Source organism: Somniosus microcephalus, unplaced genomic scaffold (assembly GCF_052327205.1).
Source record: "Somniosus microcephalus isolate GS21.2 unplaced genomic scaffold, FLI_Smic_1.0 unresolved_chr3, whole genome shotgun sequence".
In the NCBI taxonomy this organism is placed as follows: Eukaryota; Metazoa; Chordata; class Chondrichthyes; order Squaliformes; family Somniosidae; genus Somniosus; species Somniosus microcephalus.
The window spans coordinates 28,521,946-28,541,222 of record NW_028225181.1 but is presented as its reverse complement, the minus strand read 5'-3'; the positions used below and the strand labels follow the sequence as shown (position 1 = coordinate 28,541,222).

General features: G+C 51.4%; 1 pseudogene; it reads left to right on the top strand.

Moving 5' to 3' along the window:
• LOC147091331 (uncharacterized) overlaps positions 1 to 19,277 on the top strand; it is a 132,923-nt pseudogene that overhangs the window by 72,854 nt on the left and 40,792 nt on the right.

Below are 19,277 nucleotides of genomic sequence, written 5' to 3'. Positions count from 1 at the left end.
GACTTTAATCTTTCCGATGGGGTATACTCTTTGCCCCGTGTATGTCTGCAATACTATCTCCGTATCCCGTAGGGGAATATGTGTGAATAACCTTTTGTAATCTTGCTTATTCATGACCGTCAACGCCGATCCGGTGTCCAATTCCATCTTCACTTGGACTCCTGCTATCTGAAGTATGACCCAGGTAGTTTGTAGGTCAGCTTCCTTACTCACATTGTGAATTCTCAGACTACCCAGTTCCTTGCTGTTGGAGTCTGAATCCGAATTCTGTTCATCCGAACTCTTCTCAGCCACCTTATGTACCTTTCTGCACTTTTCCTGCGGTGACTTTTTGTTGCTGGTCTTCTTTCCTGACCGGCATACTTTAGCTATGTGACCAAGCTTGCCACATTTTCTACATTCCTGATTTTTAAACCAGCATTGGTTCTGATCATGTGTTGTCTTTCCAAAATGTTAACATTTCGCTGTACCCAAAGCCATTTGATCTACGCTGAGTACCGCTGCCTTCAGCGGCATTTCCGCAGTGCCTCTCGCTGCGGCTTCGTGCGATGCTGCAATAATGACAGCCTTATCAAGTGTAAGATCATTCTCTTCAAGCAGCCGCTTTTGTGTTCCTTCTTTCGACAATCCATACACGAATTTGTCTCTCAGTGCCTCTGTCAGTCTTTCCCCAAACTGACAGTATTTTGCTAGCTTACGCAGTTCAATTAAATACTCCGTGTTGCTTTCCTCTTTCAGTTGCGTTCTCGCATAAAATTTAAATCGTTCCGCTAACATCAGCGGTGTGGGGTTCAAATGATTTCTCAGGACAGCAACAATATTAGCGAAAGCCTGATCCGCCGGTTTAGCTGGTGACAGAAGATGCTTCAATAGCCTGTATGTCTTCGCACCCATTGAGTTTAGTAAGGTTAGTGCTTTATCTTCATCTGATATTTTATTTGCCTTACAATAAATCTATATGCGTTCTACATACGTGGCCCAATCTTTAACATCGGGATCGAAATCGTTGATGTTACCATGCTGAGGCATCCTCGCAATCTTCTTGAGAAACAAAAAGTAATTTTTCTTTTATTTTTTTTTCAAAATGGCGGTTTCCCGCGCTTGACTTCTTCCCCCGCCTACGAAAATGGCGGCTTCCCACGTTTGCCTTTCTCCCCCGCTGGCTGTAATGGCGATTGCCGTATTGCTGCATTCGCCCTCCCCAGCGGTTCTCAAATCGTGCCTCCCAGCCCCTCTTGCAGTCTGGTCCTTTCCCCCGGCTGCAGCTGAGTTCTCCGCAGTTTTATTTTTTATTTTATCCCGCGCCTCGCGGCCTCGGTAGCTGCCCGGCCTTTTTCCCCGCTCGCGGTCGAGCTCTCTCTCGACGCTGTTGCGTCTCCCAGCCCGCTTGCAGCCCGGTCTTTTACACCGGCTGCGTTTGCATTCACCGCGGCTCCCGTGCCTTACGGTGCCCCAGTCTCAGCGCCTCTGGCCCCGACTTCTGTCCGGCTCTTTTCCCCGGCCGTGGTCGAGTTCTCCGCCCTTATATCCTCCATTTTTCCCTCCCCTACTTCACAGCCAACGTGACCGACTTGCTGCTCGTCACTGATCGGCTTACCCACCACCGTGATAGAAGGGATGATCACTGCCTGTTGCTGATGGAAAGCTTCGTGTCAGGATTCTTCCTTGCTCTTCAGACCCGAGTCTTTTCTCAGCAGGATGATGAGGGCGGGTGCCTCTTCTCGACGCCCGTTAAACTGCCTTGGATATATCTCTGCCGCAGGGTAAGATCGTCATCATTGCCACTGTTAAATCTGTGTGTTCTAGTTATTGTTAATAAGAATCACTGCACACAGACCACAAGAGTAAATTCAACAGGTCTTTACTAGTCGGAGGACAGGCTGAACTGCCCAATAAATCATTACACAGCACTTATATACCGGTGTGGTCACCACCGGTATTACAGTATACAGCAGCCAAGATAAAGTAGTGCATCTCTTAAAATAGTTCTCTTAAAGGTGGAACTGTTACATACACCACACACATGATGCCCCTTTCGCCCAAAGGCTAGACCTCGGCTGGGTTGTTGTTGGAGACGTGTGCCTCAAGGGCGCTCACAAGCCATCTCAGGTGAGCACACTCAAGACTTCCATCTTGGAGAATGGTCGTACAAGCTACCTTACCCCCTGCAGTAGTCAGATCCGAGTGACAGAGAATTTCAGTCATACGGCTCAGCCTCAGAACCCCCAGCGCTGATCTCTGCAGACAGCACACAGATGATGCTCACTGGAGAGAACCCGGGTCAGTCAGTCTTCTGTCGCACCGCCAACGACCACAAACTTGCTCCATCGATCGGCGACATGAGGTTCCTCCAGATTATGGACAATGAGGTCTCTCGTGACAGCTCTAACAGCTGGGTTCCACCCTTACCCTTCTGGAACCCCAGACGACGGCTACCGAACAACAGGGGTTATGCCTATAATCATCTTAACTCACTCCGTCACACACTAGAGAAGAAGCCAGAGATGAAAGCACACTTCCTAGAGTTTGTCAAGAAAATGCTTGTCAACGATCATGCAGAGATAGCTCCTCCACTCCAGGAAGGCCAAGAGTGTTGGTACCTCCCTTCCTTCGGAGTCTATCACCCCAAAAAGCCGGAACAGATCCGCGTGGTGTTTGACTCCAGTGCACCATATCAGGGCATCTCTCTCAACGACATACTCCTCACAGGGCCCGATCTTAACAACAGCCTCTTGGGAGTGCTCATGAGATTCAGGAAAGCGCCTGTCGCCATCACTGCCGATATCCAGCACATGTTTCATTGCTTCGTGGTGAGAGAAGACCACAGAGACTTCCTCCGCTTCCTGTGGTATCGGGACAATGACCCTAATAGAGACATTGTGGACTACAGAATGCGTGTCCATGTCTTTGGGAATAGCCCATCCCCTGCTGTCGCCATATACAGACTAAGGAGGGCTGCCAAGGAAGAAGACGATGACTTTGGTAGTGATGTGAGAGGGTTCATCGAACGAGAGTTCTACGTCGACGATGCACTGAAGTCACTTCCGACCGAAGCAGAGGCCATCAGTACCCTCGGACGAGCCCAGGAACTACTTGCACTATCCAACCTCAGGCTGCATAAGATACATAGATACATAGATACATAGAAGATAGGAGCAGGAGTAGGCCATTCGGCCCTTCGTGCCTGCTCCGCCATTCGATGAGATCATGGCTGATCCTTTAATTCAGTATCCCGTCCCCGCCTTCTCTCCGTAACCCTTAACCCCTTTTGCCCGTAGAAATATATCTAATTCCCTCTTAAATATATTTAATGAGCTGGCGTACACTGCCCTCTGTGGCAATGAGTACCACAGGTTCACCACTCTCTGAGTGAAGAAATTCCCCCTCATCTCTGTCCTAAATGGTTTAGCCCTTATCCTTAAATTATGTCCTCTAGTTCTGTTCTCACCCGCCAAGGGAAACATTCCTCTAACAGACCAGCAGTGATGGAGGCATTCCCCCCTGAAGATCGTGCTAAGGACGTCAAGGACCTAGACCTCTTCACTGATGACCTCCCCCTACAACGTAGCCTAGGGGTTTCGTGGAACATAGCAACAGACACGTTCACGTTCCAAGTCCTAGACGCCAAGAAACCCTTGACACGTAGAGGAGTGCTCCCTACAGTCAACAGCCTATACGACCCTCTCGGCTTCTTAGCCCCTGTCACCATACAAGGCAGGCTGCTCCTCAGGGAACTCTCCACATGCGCTGAAGAGATGGAAGCAGAGTGGGACAGATGGAGAGACTTACAGGAGATCCGAATACCTCGCTGCTATTCGTCTTTCTCTCCCTTAAATGCCCAATTCAATGAGCTTTGTGTCTTTGCAGATGCATCCGCTAAGGCCATTGCAAGTGTGGCTTATCTGAAGGTCACCACTCAAGAAGGACAAAGCAAAATCGGCTTCATCTTTGATAGAGGCAAGTTGGCGCCCCAGCCAGACCTCACCATACCCAGATTGGAATTGTACATAGCAGAACGCAACCTACCCCCTCACAGTTGTCTACGGAAGCTGCATCCTATCATCGACACCGACGGACCGTCTCCGAGGTGGTTCTTCTTTTGTCGCCAGAGGACTCCAGTGACAAGTAGAGTTCGGACTATGTGGAGTCGTTAATGACCCCAGACGGGGAGTGTTCTGGACCGATGGACATGATGTGACATTCAGGGCATTTTTACATGCAATAGCACCCTCTGGTGGTGGTTATTGTGTTAACAGTTTGTATGCTGGAAAGGTCATCTGTTCCTTTATTCCTGTGTGGGGTCATTTGACCTTTGTTCCTTTCTTCCTGTGAGGGGTCATTTGACCTTCTTACCTTTCTTCCTGTTGACCGCTGGAAGCAGTTTTGGCAGGAAGAACGTGACTTGAGGAATGGAGAATTTGCCATGAGAGGTTCCATTTACAACCCAGTGTAATCTGACTTCATATGTTAGGCCAAGCGCAATATATATTCACAAATTCGTTTAATTAAAGCTTCAAAACAGCAAATGGCTTCACGAAGACTTATTGTCGAATGAGTGTTTAACTTGATGGATAAGTAGATAGGAGCACGTCTAGCGCGGCCAGCACAGAGAGTAAGGGGAAATACCCGGGATAGAGGGGAATACAGATCGGGGTCAGAGAGTAAAGGGAGATACCCGGGATAGAGGGGAACATAGAACGGGGACAGGGAGTAAAGGGAGATACCCGGGATAGAGGGGAATATAGAACGGGGACAGAGAGTAAAGGGAGATACTCGGGATAGAGGGGAATATAGAACAGGGACAGAGAGTAAAGGGAAATACCCGGGATAGAGGGGAATATAGAACGGGGACAGAGAGTAAAGGGAGATACCCAGGATAGAGGGGAATATAGAACGGGGGCAGAGAGTAAAGGGAGATACCCGGGATAGAGGTGAATATAGAACGGGGACAGAGAGTAAAGGGAGATACCCGGGATAGAGGGGAATATAGAACGGGGAGAGAGAGTAAAGGGAAATAACCGGGATAGAGGGGAATATAGAAGGGGGACAGTGAGTAAAGGGAGATACCCGGGATAGAGGGGAATATAGAACGGGGACAGAGAGTAAAGGGTGTTACCCGGGATAGAGGGGAATATAGAACGGGGACAGAGAGTAAAGGGAGATACACGGGATAGAGGTGAATATAGAATGGAGACAGAGAGTAAAGGGAGATACCCGGGATAGAGGGGAATATAGAATGGGGACAGAGAGTAAAGGGAGATATCTGGGATAAAGGGGAATATAGAACGGGGACAGAGAGTAAAGGGAGAGACCCGGAATAGAGGGGAATATAGAACGGGAGCAGAGAGTAAAGGGAGATACCCAGGATAGAGGGGAATATAGACCGGGGACAGAGAGTAAAGGGGGATACCCGCGATAGAGGGGAATATAGAACGGGGACAGAGAGTAAAGGGAGATACCCGGGATAGAGGGAATATAGAACGGGGACAGAGAGTAACGGAAGATACCTGGGATAGAGGGGAATATAGAACGGGGACAGAGAGTAAAGGGAGATACCCGGGATAGAGGGGAATATAGAACGGGGGCTGAGAGTAAAGGGAGATACCCAGGATAGAGGGGAATATAAAACGGGGACAGAGAGTAAAGGGAGATACCCGGGATAGAGGGGAATATAGAACGGGGACAGAGAGTAAAGGGAGATACCCCAGATAGAGGGGAATATAGAACGGGGACAGAGAGTAAAGGGAGATACCCGGGATAGAGGGGAATATAGAACGGGGACAGAGAGTAAAGGGAGATACCCGGGATAGAGGGGAATAAAGAACGGGGACAGAGAGTAAAGGGAGATACCCGGGATAGAGGGGAATATAGAACGGGGACAGAGAGTAAAGGGAGATAGCCGGGATAGTGGGGAATATAGAACGGGGACAGAGAGTAAAGGGAGATACCTGGGATAGAGGGGAATATAGAACGGGGACAGAGAGTAAAGGGAGATACCCGGGATAGAGGGGAAAATAGAACGGGGACAGAGAGTAAAGGGAGATACCCGGGATAGAGGGGAATTTAGAATGGGGACAGAGAGTAAAGGGAGATACCTGGGATAAAGGGGAATATAGAACGGGGACAGAGGTTAAAGGGAGAGACCCGGGATAGAGGGGAATATAGAACGGGAGCAGAGAGTAAAGGGAGATACCCAGGATAGAGCGGAATATAGGCCGGGGACAGAGAGTAAAGGGGGATACCCGCGATAGAGGGGAATATAGAACGGGGACAGAGAGTAAAGGGAGATACCCGGGATAGAGGGAATATAGAACGGGGACAGAGAGTAACGGGAGATACCTGGGATAGAGGGGAATATAGAACGGGGACAGAGAGTAAAGGGAGATACCCGGGATAGAGGGGAGTATAGAACGGGGGCTGAGAGTAAAGGGAGATACCCAGGATAGAGGGGAATATAAAACGGGGACAGAGAGTAAAGGGAGATACTCGGGATAGAGGGGAATATAGAACGGGGACAGAGAGTAAAGGGAGATACCCCGGATAGAGGGGAATATAGAACGGGGACAGAGAGTAAAGGGAGATACCCGGGATAGAGGGGAATATAGAACGGGGACAGAGAGTAAAGGGAGATACTCGGGATAGAGGGGAATAAAGAACGGGGACAGAGTGTAAAGGGAGATACCCGGGATAGAGGGGAATATAGAACGGGGACAGAGAGTAAAGGGAGAAGCCGGGATAGTGGGGAATATAGAACGGGGAGAGAGAGTAAAGGGAGATACCCGGGATAGAGGGGAATATAGAACGGGGACAGAGAGTAAAGGGAGATACCCGGGATAGAGGGGAATATAGAACAGGGACAGAGAGTAAAGGGAGATACCCGGGATAGAGGGGAATATAGAACGGGGACAGAGAGTAAAGGGAGATACCCGGGATAGAGGGGAACATAGAACGGGGACAGAGAGTAAAGGGAGATACCCGGGATAGAGGGGAATATAGAACGGGGACAGAGAGTAAAGGGAGATACCCGGGATAGAGGGGAATATAGAACGGTGACAGAGAGTAAAGGGAGATACCCGGGATAGAGGGGGATATAGAATGGAGACAGAGAGTAAAGGGAGATACCCGGGATAGAGTGGAATATAGAACGGGTACAGAGAGTAAAGTGAGATACTTCGGATAGAGGGGAATATAGAACGGGGACAGAGAGTAAAGGGAGATACCCGGGATAGAGGGAATATAGAATGGGTACAGAGTGTAAATGGAGATACCCGGGATAGAGGGGAATATAGAACGGGGACAGAGAGTAAAGGGAGATACCCGGGATAGAGGGGAATATAGAACGGGGACAGAGAGTAAAGGGAGATACTTCGGATAGAGGGGAATATAGAACGGGGACAGAGAGTAAAGGGAGATACCCGGGATAGAGGGGAATAAAGAACGGGGACAGAGAGTAAAGGGAGATACCCGGGATAGAGGGGAATATAGAATGGGGACAGAGTGCAAAGGGAGATACCCAGGATAGAGGGGAATATAGAACGGTGACAGAGAGTAAAGGGAGATACCCGGGATAGAGGGGAATGTAGAACGGGGACAGAAAATAAAGGGAGATACCCGTGATAGTGGGGATTATAGAACGGGGACAGAGAGTAAAGGGAGATACCCGGGATAGAGGGGAATATAGAACGGGGACAGAGAGTAAAGGGAGGTACCCGGGATAGAGGGGAATATAGAACGGGGACAGAGAGTAAAGGGAGATACCCGGGTTGGAGGGGAATATAGAACGGGGACAGAGAGTAAAGGGAGATACCCGGGATAGAGGGGAATATAGAACGGGGACAGAGAGTAAAGGGAGATACCCGGGATAGAGGGGTATATAGAACGGGGACAGGGAGTAAAGGGAGATACCTGGGATAGAGGGGAATATAGAACGGGGACAGAGAGTAAAGGGAGATACCCGGGATAGAGAGGAATATAGAACGGGGACAGAGAGTAAAGGGAGATACCCGGGATAGAGGGGAATATAGAACGGGGACAGAGAGTAAAGGGAGATACCCGGGATAGAGGGGAATATAGAACGGGGACAGAGAGTAAAGGGAGATACCCGGGATAGTGGGGAATATAGAATGGGGACAGAGAGTAAAGGGGGATACCCGGGATAGAGCGGAATATAGAATGGGGACAGAGAGTAAAGGGAGATACCCGGTATGAAGGGGAATATAGAACGGGGACAGAGAGTAAAGGGAGATACCTGGGATAGAGGGGAATATAGAACGGGGACAGAGAGTAAAGGGAGATACCCGGGATAGAGGGGAATATAGAACGGGGACAGAGAGTAAAGGGAGATACCCGGGATAGAGGGGAATATAGAACGGGGACAGAGAGTAAAGGGAGATACCCGGGATAGAGGGGTATATAGAACGGGGACAGGGAGTAAAGGGAGATACCTGGGATAGAGGGGAATATAGAACGGGGACAGAGAGTAAAGGGAGATACCCGGGATAGAGAGGAATATAGAATGGGGACAGAGAGTAAAGGGAGATACCCGGGATAGAGGGGAATATAGAACGGGGACAGAGAGTAAAGGGAGATACCCGGGATAGAGGGGAATATAGAACGGGGACAGAGAGTAAAGGGAGATACCCGGGATAGTGGGGAATATAGAATGGGGACAGAGAGTAAAGGGGGATACCCGGGATAGAGCGGAATATAGAATGGGGACAGAGAGTAAAGGGAGATACCCGGTATGAAGGGGAATATAGAACGGGGACAGAGAGTAAAGGGAGATACCTGGGATAGAGGGGAATATAGAACGGGGACAGAGAGTAAAGGGAGATACCCGGGATAGAGGGGAATATAGAACGGGGACAGAGAGTAAAGGGAGATACCCGGGATAGAGGGGAATATAGAACGGGACATAGAGTAAAGGGAGATACCCAGGATAGAGGGGAATATAGAACGGGGACAGAGATTAAAGGGAGATACCCGGGATAGAGGGGAATATAGAACGGGGACAGAGAGTAAAGGGAGATACCCGGGATAGAGGGGAATATAGAACGGGGACAGAGATTAAAGGGAGATACCCGGGATAGAGGGGAATATAGAACGGGGACAGAGAGTAAAGGGAGATACCCGGGATAGAGGGGAATATAGAACGGGGACAGAGAGTAAAGGGAGTTACCCGGGATAGAGGGGAATTTAGAACGTGGACAGAGAGTAAAGGGAGATACCCGGGATAGAGGGGAATATAGAACGGGGACAGAGAGTAAAGGGAGATACCCGGGATAGAGGGGAATATAGAACGGGGACAGAGAGTAAAGGGAGATACCCGGGATAGAGGGGAATATAGAACGGGGACAGAGAGTAAAGGGAGATACCCGGGATAGAGGGGAATATAGAACGGGGACAGAAAGTAAAGGGAGATACCCGAGATAGAAGGGAATATAGAACGGGTACAGGGAGTAAAGGGAGATACCCGGGATAGAGGGAATATAGAATGGGGACAGAGAGTAAAGGGAGATACCTGGGATTGAGGGAATATAGAATGGGGGCAGAGATTAAAGGGAGATACCCGGGATAGAGGGGAATATAGAACGGGGACAGAGAGTAAAGGCAGATACCCGGGATAGAGGGGAATATAGAATGGGGACAGAGAATAAAGGGAGATACCCGGGATAGAGTAGAATATAGAACGGGGACAGAGAGTAAAGGGAGATACCCGGGATAGAGGGGAATATAGAACGGGGACAGAGAGTAAAGGGAGATACCTGGGATAGAGGGGAATATAGAACGGGGGCTGAGAGTAAAGGGAGATACGCGGGATAGAGGGGAATATAGAACGGGGCAGAGAGTAAAGGGTGATACCCGGGATAGAGGGGAATATAGAACGGGGACAGAGAGTAAAGGGAGATACCCGGGATAGAGGGGAATATAGAACGGGGACAGATAGTAAAGGGAGATACCCGGGATAGAGGGGAATATAGAATGGAGACAGAGAGTAAAGGGAGATACCCGGGATAGAGGGGAATATAGAACGGTGACAGAGAGTAAAGAGAGATACCCGGGATAGAGGGGAATATAGAACGGGGACAGAGAATAAAGTGAGATACCCGGGGTAGAGGGGAATATAGAACGGGGACAGAGAGTAAAGGGAGATACCCGGGATAAAGCGGAATATAGAACGGGGAGAGAGAGTAAAGGGAGATACCCGGGATAGAGGGGAATATAGAACGGGGACAGTGAGTAAAGGGAGTTACCCGGGATGGAGGGGTATATAGAACCAGCACAGTGAGTAAAGGGAAATACCCGGGATAGAGAGGAATATAGAATGGGGACAGAGAGTAAAGGGAGATATGCGGGATTGAGTGGAATATAGAATGGGGACAGAGAGTAAAGGGAGATACCCGGGATAGAGGGAATATAGAATGGTGACAGCGACTAAAGGGAGATACCCGGGATAGAGGGGAATATAGAATGCTGACAGAGATTAAAGTGTGGGCCCCAGTTTCCGCTACTCTTTGCCGGTCCCAGTCTTTCTTTCAGTTAATAAGCTCCATCAGTTCAGGGTCTGAATCTGTGATTGTTGTTTCAGTTCTGGAGGATGGAACATCCCGGAGACTGAAGTCCCAAAACTTCACTGCTCCACAATCTCCACGGGCTGGTGAGCAGTAATTTCAGACTTTATAATATCAGGTTTACATTCACTGTCCTGCACTGTTCGCATCGGTTACATTCTTCAATATTTACAATCCTCATTTCAGGTGCTCATCCCAGCGTGGGACGGGTTGAAGTAACGAGGACAGTTTGTTTTCACTGGGAAGGAAATCCCTGTCGCTGGATCTGGGAGATATAGATCAAAAACTGCTCCAGTTACTTTGTTTATGAGTTGAAGCCCATACCCCACTGTTGGCTGGCTTATTGCACTGGTAGGTTGCTGTTTATAAATGACCCAGAGGGGTGACTCTGGGATGTCCCGTGTCATCAGCAGAAATAAAAAAGTTACATGCGCTCCTCCTTTGTGTAAGGGACACACGGAATGAAAGAATTGAAGCACTTCGTTTATTTTCACCAGGACAATAGGGAACTGAATCAGGCTCTGTACTCCGTGTCTGTTGAACATTCTGCACGGTGCAGTGCCCGTGGGTCGCGATTCGCCCCGAGGGTAGCACTGGGCACCACATTCTCTGTCTCCAGGGCTCATTATGGGTTGTGGGATGACGTGACCATGGGCCATCGGCACTCAGTGTTCACCAGGGGACTGAGATACTCCATGATATCTCTCACTGACAATCGAGTGTCCTCACCATCTGCACTCAGTGTTCACCAGGGGACTGAGATACTCCATGATATCTCTCAGTGACAATCGAGTGTCCTCACCATCTGCACTCAGTGTTCACCTGGGGACAGAGATACACCATGATATCTCTCACTGAACATCGAGTGTCCCTCACCATCTGCACTCAGTGTTCACCTGGGGACAGAGATAGACCATGATATCTCTCACTGAACATCGAGTGTCCCTCACCATCTGCACTCAGTGTTCACCTGGGGACAGAGATGCCCCATGATATCTCTCACTGACCATGGAGTGTCCCTCACCAACTGCACTCAGTGATCACCTGGGGACTGAGATACCCCATGATATCTCTCACTGACCATCGAGAGTCCCTCATAATCTACCCTCAGTGTTCACCTGGGGACTGAGATACCCCATGATATCTCTCACTGACCATCGAGTGTCCCTCACCATCTGCACTCAGTGTTCACCTGGGGACTGAGATACCCCATGATATCTCTCACTGACCATCGAGTGTCCCTCACCATCTGCACTCAGTGTTCACCTGGGGACTGAGATACCCCATGATATCTCTCACTGACCATTGAGTGTCCCTCACCATCTGCACTCAGTGTTCACCTGGGGACTGAGATACCCCATGATATCTCTCACTGACCATCGAGTATCCCTCACCATCTGCACTCAGTGTTCACCTGGGGACTGAGATACCCCATGATATCTCTCACAGACCATCGAGTGTCCCTCACCATCTGCACTCAGTGTTCACCTGGGGACTGAGCTACCCCATGATATCCCTCACTGACCATCGAGTGTCCCTCACCATCTGCACTCAGTGTACACCTGGGGTCTGAGATACCCCATGATATCTCTCACTGACCATCGCGCGTCCCTCACCATCTGCACTCACTGTTCACCTGGGGACTGAGACACCCCATGATATCTCTCACTGACCATCGAGTATCCCTCACCATCTGCACTCAGTGTTCACCTGGGGACTGAGATACCCCATGATATCTCTCACTGACCATCGAGTGTCCCTCACCATCTGCACTCAGTGTTCACCTGGGGACTGAGCTACCCCATGATATCCCTCACTGACCATCGAGTGTCCCTCACCATCTGCACTCAGTGTACACCTGGGGACTGAGATACCCCATGATATCTCTCACTGACCATCGAGTGTCCCTCACCATCTGTACTCAGTGTTCACCTGGGGACTGAGATACCCCATGATATCTCTCACTGACCATCGAGTGTCGCTCACCATCTGCACTCAGTGTTCACCTGGGGACTGAGACACCCCATGATATCTCTCACTGACCATCGAGTGTCCCTCACCATCTGAACTCAGTGTTCACCTGGGGACTGAGATACCCCATGATATCTCTCACTGACCATCGCGTGTCCCTCACCATCTGCACTCAGTGTTCACCTGGGGACTGAGATACTCCTTACTATCCCTCACTGACCATCGAGTGTCCCTCACCATCTGCACTCAGTGTACACCTGGGGACTGAGATGCCCCATGATATCTCTCACTGACCATCGAGTGTCCCTCACCATCCGCACTCAGTGTTCACCTGGGGACTGAGATACCCCATGATATCTCTCACTGACCATCGAGTGTCCCTCACCATCTGCACTCAGTGTTCACCTGGGGACTGAGATACCACATGATATCTCTCACTGACCATCGAGTGTCCCTCACCATCTGTACTCAGTGTTCACCTGGGGACTGAGATACCCCATGATATCTCTCACTGTCCATCGAGTGTCCCTCACCATCTGTACTCAGTGTTCACCTGGTGACTGAGATACCCCATGATATCTCTCACTGACCATCGAGGGTCCCTCACCATCTGTACTCAGTGTTCACCTGGAGACTGAGATACCCCATGATATCTCTCACTGACCATCGAGTGTCCCTCACCATCTGTACTCAGTGTTCACCTGGGGACTGAGATACCCCATGATATCTCTCACTGACCATCGAGTGTCCCTCACCATCTGTACTCAGTGTTCACCTGGGGACTGAGATACCCCATGATATCTCTCACTGACCATCGAGTGTCCCTCACCATCTGCACTCAGTGTTCACCTGGGGACTGAGATACCCCATGATATCTCGCACTGACCATCGAGTGTCCCTCACCATCTGCACTCAGTGTTCAACTGGGGACTGAGATACCCCATGCTATCTCTCACTGACCATCGAGTGTCCCTCACCATCTGTACTCAGTGTTCACCTGTGGAATGAGATACCCCATGATATCTCTCACTGACCATCGAGTGTCTCTCACCATCTATACTCAGTGTTCACCTGGGGACAGATATACCCCATGATATCTAACAGGACTGGACAGTCTAGATGCAGGAAGGATGATCCCGATGGCGGGGGAGTCCAGAACCAGGGGTGAGAATCTAAGGATAAGGGGTAAGCCATTTATGACAGAGATGAGGAGGAATTTCTTCACCCAGAGAGTGGTGAACCTGTGGAATTCTCAACCACACAAGGCAGTTGAAGCCAATTCATTAAATATATTCAAGAAGGAGTTAGATATATTTCTTGAGGCTAAAGGGATGAAGGGATATGGGGAGAAAGCAGGGAAAGGGTGCCGAATTTTGAAGATCAGCCATGATCTCACTTAATGACGGAGAAGGGACGAGGGGCCGAATGGCCGATTCCTGCTCCTATCTTCTATGTGATGAGGAGACTCAGGGGAGTGGGAAGAGGAGATTTATGGGAGTGGGATGCAGTGACTGAGGGGAGAGGGATGAGGAGACTGAGGGGAGTGGGATGAGGAGTCTGAGGGGAGTGGGATGAGGAGTCTGAGGGGAGTGGGATGAGGAGACTGAGGGAAGTGGGATACAGCGACTGAGGGGAGTGTGATGAGGAGACTGAGGGGAGAGGGAAGGGGCGAGTTAGGGGAGTGGGATACAGTGACTGAGGGGAGTGGAATGAGGAGACTGAGGGGAGCGTGGTGTGTAGACTGAGGGAAGTGGAAGGCAGTGACTGACGGGAGTGGGAGGAGGACACTGAGGGGAGGGGTTTGAGGAGACTGGGGAGTGGCATGAGGTGAGAGAGGGGAGCGCGATGAACAGACTGAGGGGAGTAGGGTGAGTAGAGTGAGAGGAGTGGGATGAGGAGACTGAGGGGAGTGTGATGAGGAGACCGAGGAGATTGGGATGAGGAGACTGAGGGGAGTTGGATGAGCAGACTGAGGAGAGTGTGATGAGGGGACTGAGAGGAGTGGGATGAGGAGACTGAGGGGAGTGGGATGAGGAGACTGAGGGGAGTGTGATGGGAAGACTAAACGGATTGGGATGAGCAGGCTGAGGGGAGTGGGATGAGGAGACTGAGGGGAGTGAGATGAGGAGACGGGGTGGGATGACGTGACTGAGGGGAGTTGGAAGAGGAGACATAGGGGAGTGTGATGTGGAGACTGAGGGGAGTGGGATGAGGTGATTGAGGGGAATTCGGATGAGGAGCCTGAGGGGAGCGGAATGAGGAGACTGAGGAGAGTCGGATGAGCAGGCTGAGGGGAGTGGGATGAGGAGACAGAGGGAGTGTGATGAAGAGACCGAGGGAAGTGGGATGAGAAGACTGATGAGAGTGGGATGAGAAGACTGAGGGGAGTGGGATGAGGAGACAGTGAGTGGGATGGCGAGACTGAGGAGAGTGGGATAAGGAGACTGAGGAGAGTGCGATGAGGAGACTGAGGGGAATGTGATGCAGTGACTGAGGGGAGTGGGATGAGGAGACTGAGGGGAGTGTGCTGCAGTGACTGAGGGAAGTGGGATGAGGAGACTGAGGGGAGTGGGATGCAGTGACTGAGGGGAGTGGTATGTAGTGACTGAGGGGAGTGTGATTTAGTGACTGAGGGGAGGGGATGTAGTGTCTGAGTGGAGTGCGATGCAGTGACTGAGGGGAGTTGGATGCAGTGAATGAGCGGAGTGGGATGCAGTGACTGAGGAGAGTGGGATGTAGTGACTGAGGGGAGTGGGATGTAGTGACTGAGGGGAGTGGGATGTAGTGACTGAGTGGAGTGGGATGGGGTGACTGAGGTTAGAGGGCTGCAGTGACTGAGGGGAACGGCATGAAGAGACTGAGGTAAGATGGATGTAGTGACTGAGGGGAGTGGAATGTAGTGATTGAGGGAAGTGTGATGCAGTGACTGAGGGGAGTGGGATATAGTGACTGAGGGGAGTGGGATGTTGTGACTGAGGGGAGTGGAATGAGGAGACTGAGGAGAGTGGAATGAGGTGAATGAGGGGAGTGGGATGAGGATACTGAGAGTAGCGGGAAGTGGAGACGGAGGGGAGTGTGATGATGAGACTGAGGGGAGTGGGATGAGGAGACTGATGAGTGTGGGATGAGGAGACTGAGGGGAATGTGATGCAGTGACTGAGGGGAGTGGGATGAGGAGACTGAGGGGAGTGTGTTGCAGTGACTGAGGGAAGTGGGATGAGGAGACTGAGGTGAGTGGGATGCAGTGACTGAGGAGAGTGGGAGGTGGAGACTGAGGGGAGCGGTTGCAGTGACTGAGGGGATTAGGATGCAGTGACTGAGGGGAGTGGGATGAGAAGACTGATGAGAGTGGGATGAGAAGACTGAGGGTAGTGGGATGAGGAGACAGTGAGTGGGGTGGCGAGACTGAGGAGAGTGGGATAAGGAGACTGAGGAGAGTGCGATGAGGAGACTGAGGGGAATGTGATGCAGTGACTGAGAGGAGTGGTAGGTAGTGACTGGGGGAGTGTGATTTAGTGACTGAGGGGAGGGGATGTCGTGTCTGAGTGGAGTGCGATGCAGTGACTGAGGGGAGTTGGATGCAGTGAATGAGGGGAGTGGGATGCAGTGACTGAGGAGAGTGGAAATACAGTGACTGAGGGGAGGGAATACATTGACTGAGGGGGGTGGGATGTAATGACTGAGTGCAGTGGGCTGCAGTGACTGAGGGGAGTGGGATGTAGTGACTGAGGTGAGTGGATGTAGTGACTGAGTGGAGTGGGATTGGGTGACTGAGGGGAGTGGAATGCAGTGACTGAGGGGAGTGTGATATAGTGACTGAGGGGAGTGGGATGTTGTGACTGAGGGGAGTGGAATGAGGAGACTGAGGAGAGTGGAATGAGGTGAATGAGGGGAGTGGGATGAGGAGACTGAGGGTAGCGGGAAGAGGAGACGGAGTGGAGTGTGATGAGGAGACTGAGGGGAGTTGGATGAGGAGACTGATGAGTGTGGGATGAGGAGACAGAGGGGAGTGCGATGAGGAGACTGAGGTGAGTGGGATGAGGAGACAGATGAGAGTTGGATGAGGAGACTGAGGGGAGTGGGATGAGGAGAATGAGTGGAGTGGGATGAGGTGACTGAGGTTCGTGGGATGAGGAGATTGAGGGGATTGGGATGAGGAGACTGAGGAGAGTGGTGTGCAGTGACTGAGGGGAGCAGGATGCAGTGACTGAGGGGAGTGGGACGCATTGACTGAGGGGAGTGGGATGTAGTGACTTAGGGGAGTGTGATATAGTGACTAAGGGGAGTGGGATGTAGTGTCTGAGGGGAGTGGGATTCAGTGACTGAGGGGAGTGGGATGCAGTGATGTGGGGAGTACGATATAGTAACTGAGGAGAGTGGGATTCAGTGACTGAGGGGAGTTGGATGCAGTGATGTGGGGAGTAGGATGAGGTGACTGAGGAGAGTGGAATGCAGTGACTGATGGGAGTGGGATGCAGTGACTGAGGGGAGTGGGATGAAGTGACTGAGGGGAGTGGGGCGTAGTGACTGAGGGGAGTGGGGTGTAGTGACAGAGGGGAGTGGGGCGTAGTGACTGAGGGGAGTGGGGTGTAGTGACTGAGTGGAGTGGGGTGTAGTGTGTAGTGACTGGGGGAGTGGGATGCTGTGACTGAGGCCAGTGGGATGCAGTAACTGAGGGATTTGTAATGCAGTGACTGAGGGTAGTGGGATGAGGAGACTGAGGGGTGTGGGATGCTGTGACTGAGGGGAGTGAGATGTAGTGACTGAGGGGAGTGGGCTGCAGTGACTGAGGTGGGTGGGATGCATTGACTGAGGGGAATGGGATATAGTGACTGAGGTGAGTGGCATGTAGTGACTGAGCGGAGTGGGATGCAGTGACTGAGGGGAGTGGGATGAGGAGACTGAGGGTTGTGGGATGCAGTGACTGAGGGGTTTGATATGTATTGACTGAGGGGAGTGGGATGTAGTGACTGAGGGGAGTGGGATGCAGTGACTGAGGGGAGTGGGATGTAGTGATTAAGGGGAGAGGGCTGCAATGATTGAGCGGAGTGGCATGTAGTGACTGAAGGGAGTGTGCTGTAGTGACTGAGGGGAGTGGGATGTAGTGACAGAGGGGAGTGGGATGCAGTGATTGTGGGGAGTGGGATGCAGTGACTGAGGGGAGTGGGCTGCAGTGACTGAGGGGAGTGTGATATAGTGACTGAGGGGAGTGGGATGTAGTGCCTGAGGGAAGTGGGATGCAGTGACTGAGGGGAGTGGGATGCAGTGATGTGGGGAGTGGGATGAAGTGACTGATGGGTATGCGCTGCAGTGACAGAGCGGAGTGGTATGTAGTGACTCAGGCGAGTGGTATATAGTGACTGAGGGGAGTGGGATGTGGAGACTGAGGTGAGAGGGCCGCAGTGACTGAGGGGAGTGGAATGTAGTGACTGAGGGGAGTGGGACGTAGAGACTGAGGGGAGTGGAATGCAATGACTAAGGGAAGTCGGATGCAGTGACTGAGGGGAGTGTGATGTAGTGACTGAGGGAAGTGGGATGCAGTGACTGAGGGGAGTGTGATGTAGTGACAGAGGGGATTGGGATGTTGTGACTGACGGGAATGGGAATTAGTGACTGAGGGGAGTGCGATGTTGTGACTGAGGGGAGTGGGATGCAGTGACTGAGAGGAGTGGGATGTAGTGACTGAGGGGAATGGGTTGCAGTGACTGAGGTGAGTGGGATGCAGTGACTGAGCGGAGTGGGATGAGGCGACTGTGTGGAGTGCGATGTAGTGACTGAGGGGAGTGGGATGCAGTGACCAAGGGAAGTGGGATGCAGTGACTGAGGGGAGTGGGATGCAGTGAGTGAGGGGATTGTGATGCAGTGACTGAGGGGAGAGGGATGCAGCGTCTGAGGGGAGTGGGATGTAGTGACTGAGGGGAGTGGGCTGCAGTGACTGAGGGGAGTTAGATGCAGTGACTGAGATGAGTGGGATATACTAATTGAGGGTGTGGGTTGCAGAGACTGCGCGGAATGTGATGCGGTGACTGAGGGAAGTGGGATGCAGTGACAGAGGGGAGTGGGATGTAGTGACTGAGGGGAGTGGGATGCAGTGACTGAGGGCAGTGGAATTAGGAGACTGAGGTGATTGGGATGCAGCGTCTGAGGGGAGTGGGATGTAGTGACTGAGGGGAGTTGGATGCAGTGACTGAGATGAGTGGGATATACTAATTGTGGGTGTGGGATGCAGAGACTGAGCGGAATGTGATGCGGTGACTGAGGGAAGTGGGATGCAGTGACAGAGGGGAGTGGGATGTAGTAACTGAGGGGAGTGGGATGCAGTGACTGAGGGGATTGGGATGCAGTAACTGAGGGATGTGTAATGCAGTGACTGAGGGGAGTGGGATGAGGAGACTGAGGGGAGAGGGATGCAGTGACTGAGGGTAGTGAGATGTATAGACTGAGGTAATTGGGATGCAGCCACTGAGGTGATTGGGATGCAGTGACTGAGGGGAGTGGCATGCAGTGACTGAGGGTAGTGGGATGAGGAGACGGAGTGGTGTGGGATGCAGTGACTGAGAGGAGTTGGACGAGGAGACTGAGGTGAGAGGGATGCAGTGAATGAGGGGAGTTATATATATTGACTGATGGGAGTGGGATGTAGTGACTGAGCGGAGTGGGATGCAGTTTTTGAGGGGAGTGGGATGTAGTGATTAATGGGAGTGGGCTGCAGTGATTGAGCGGAGTGGGATGTAG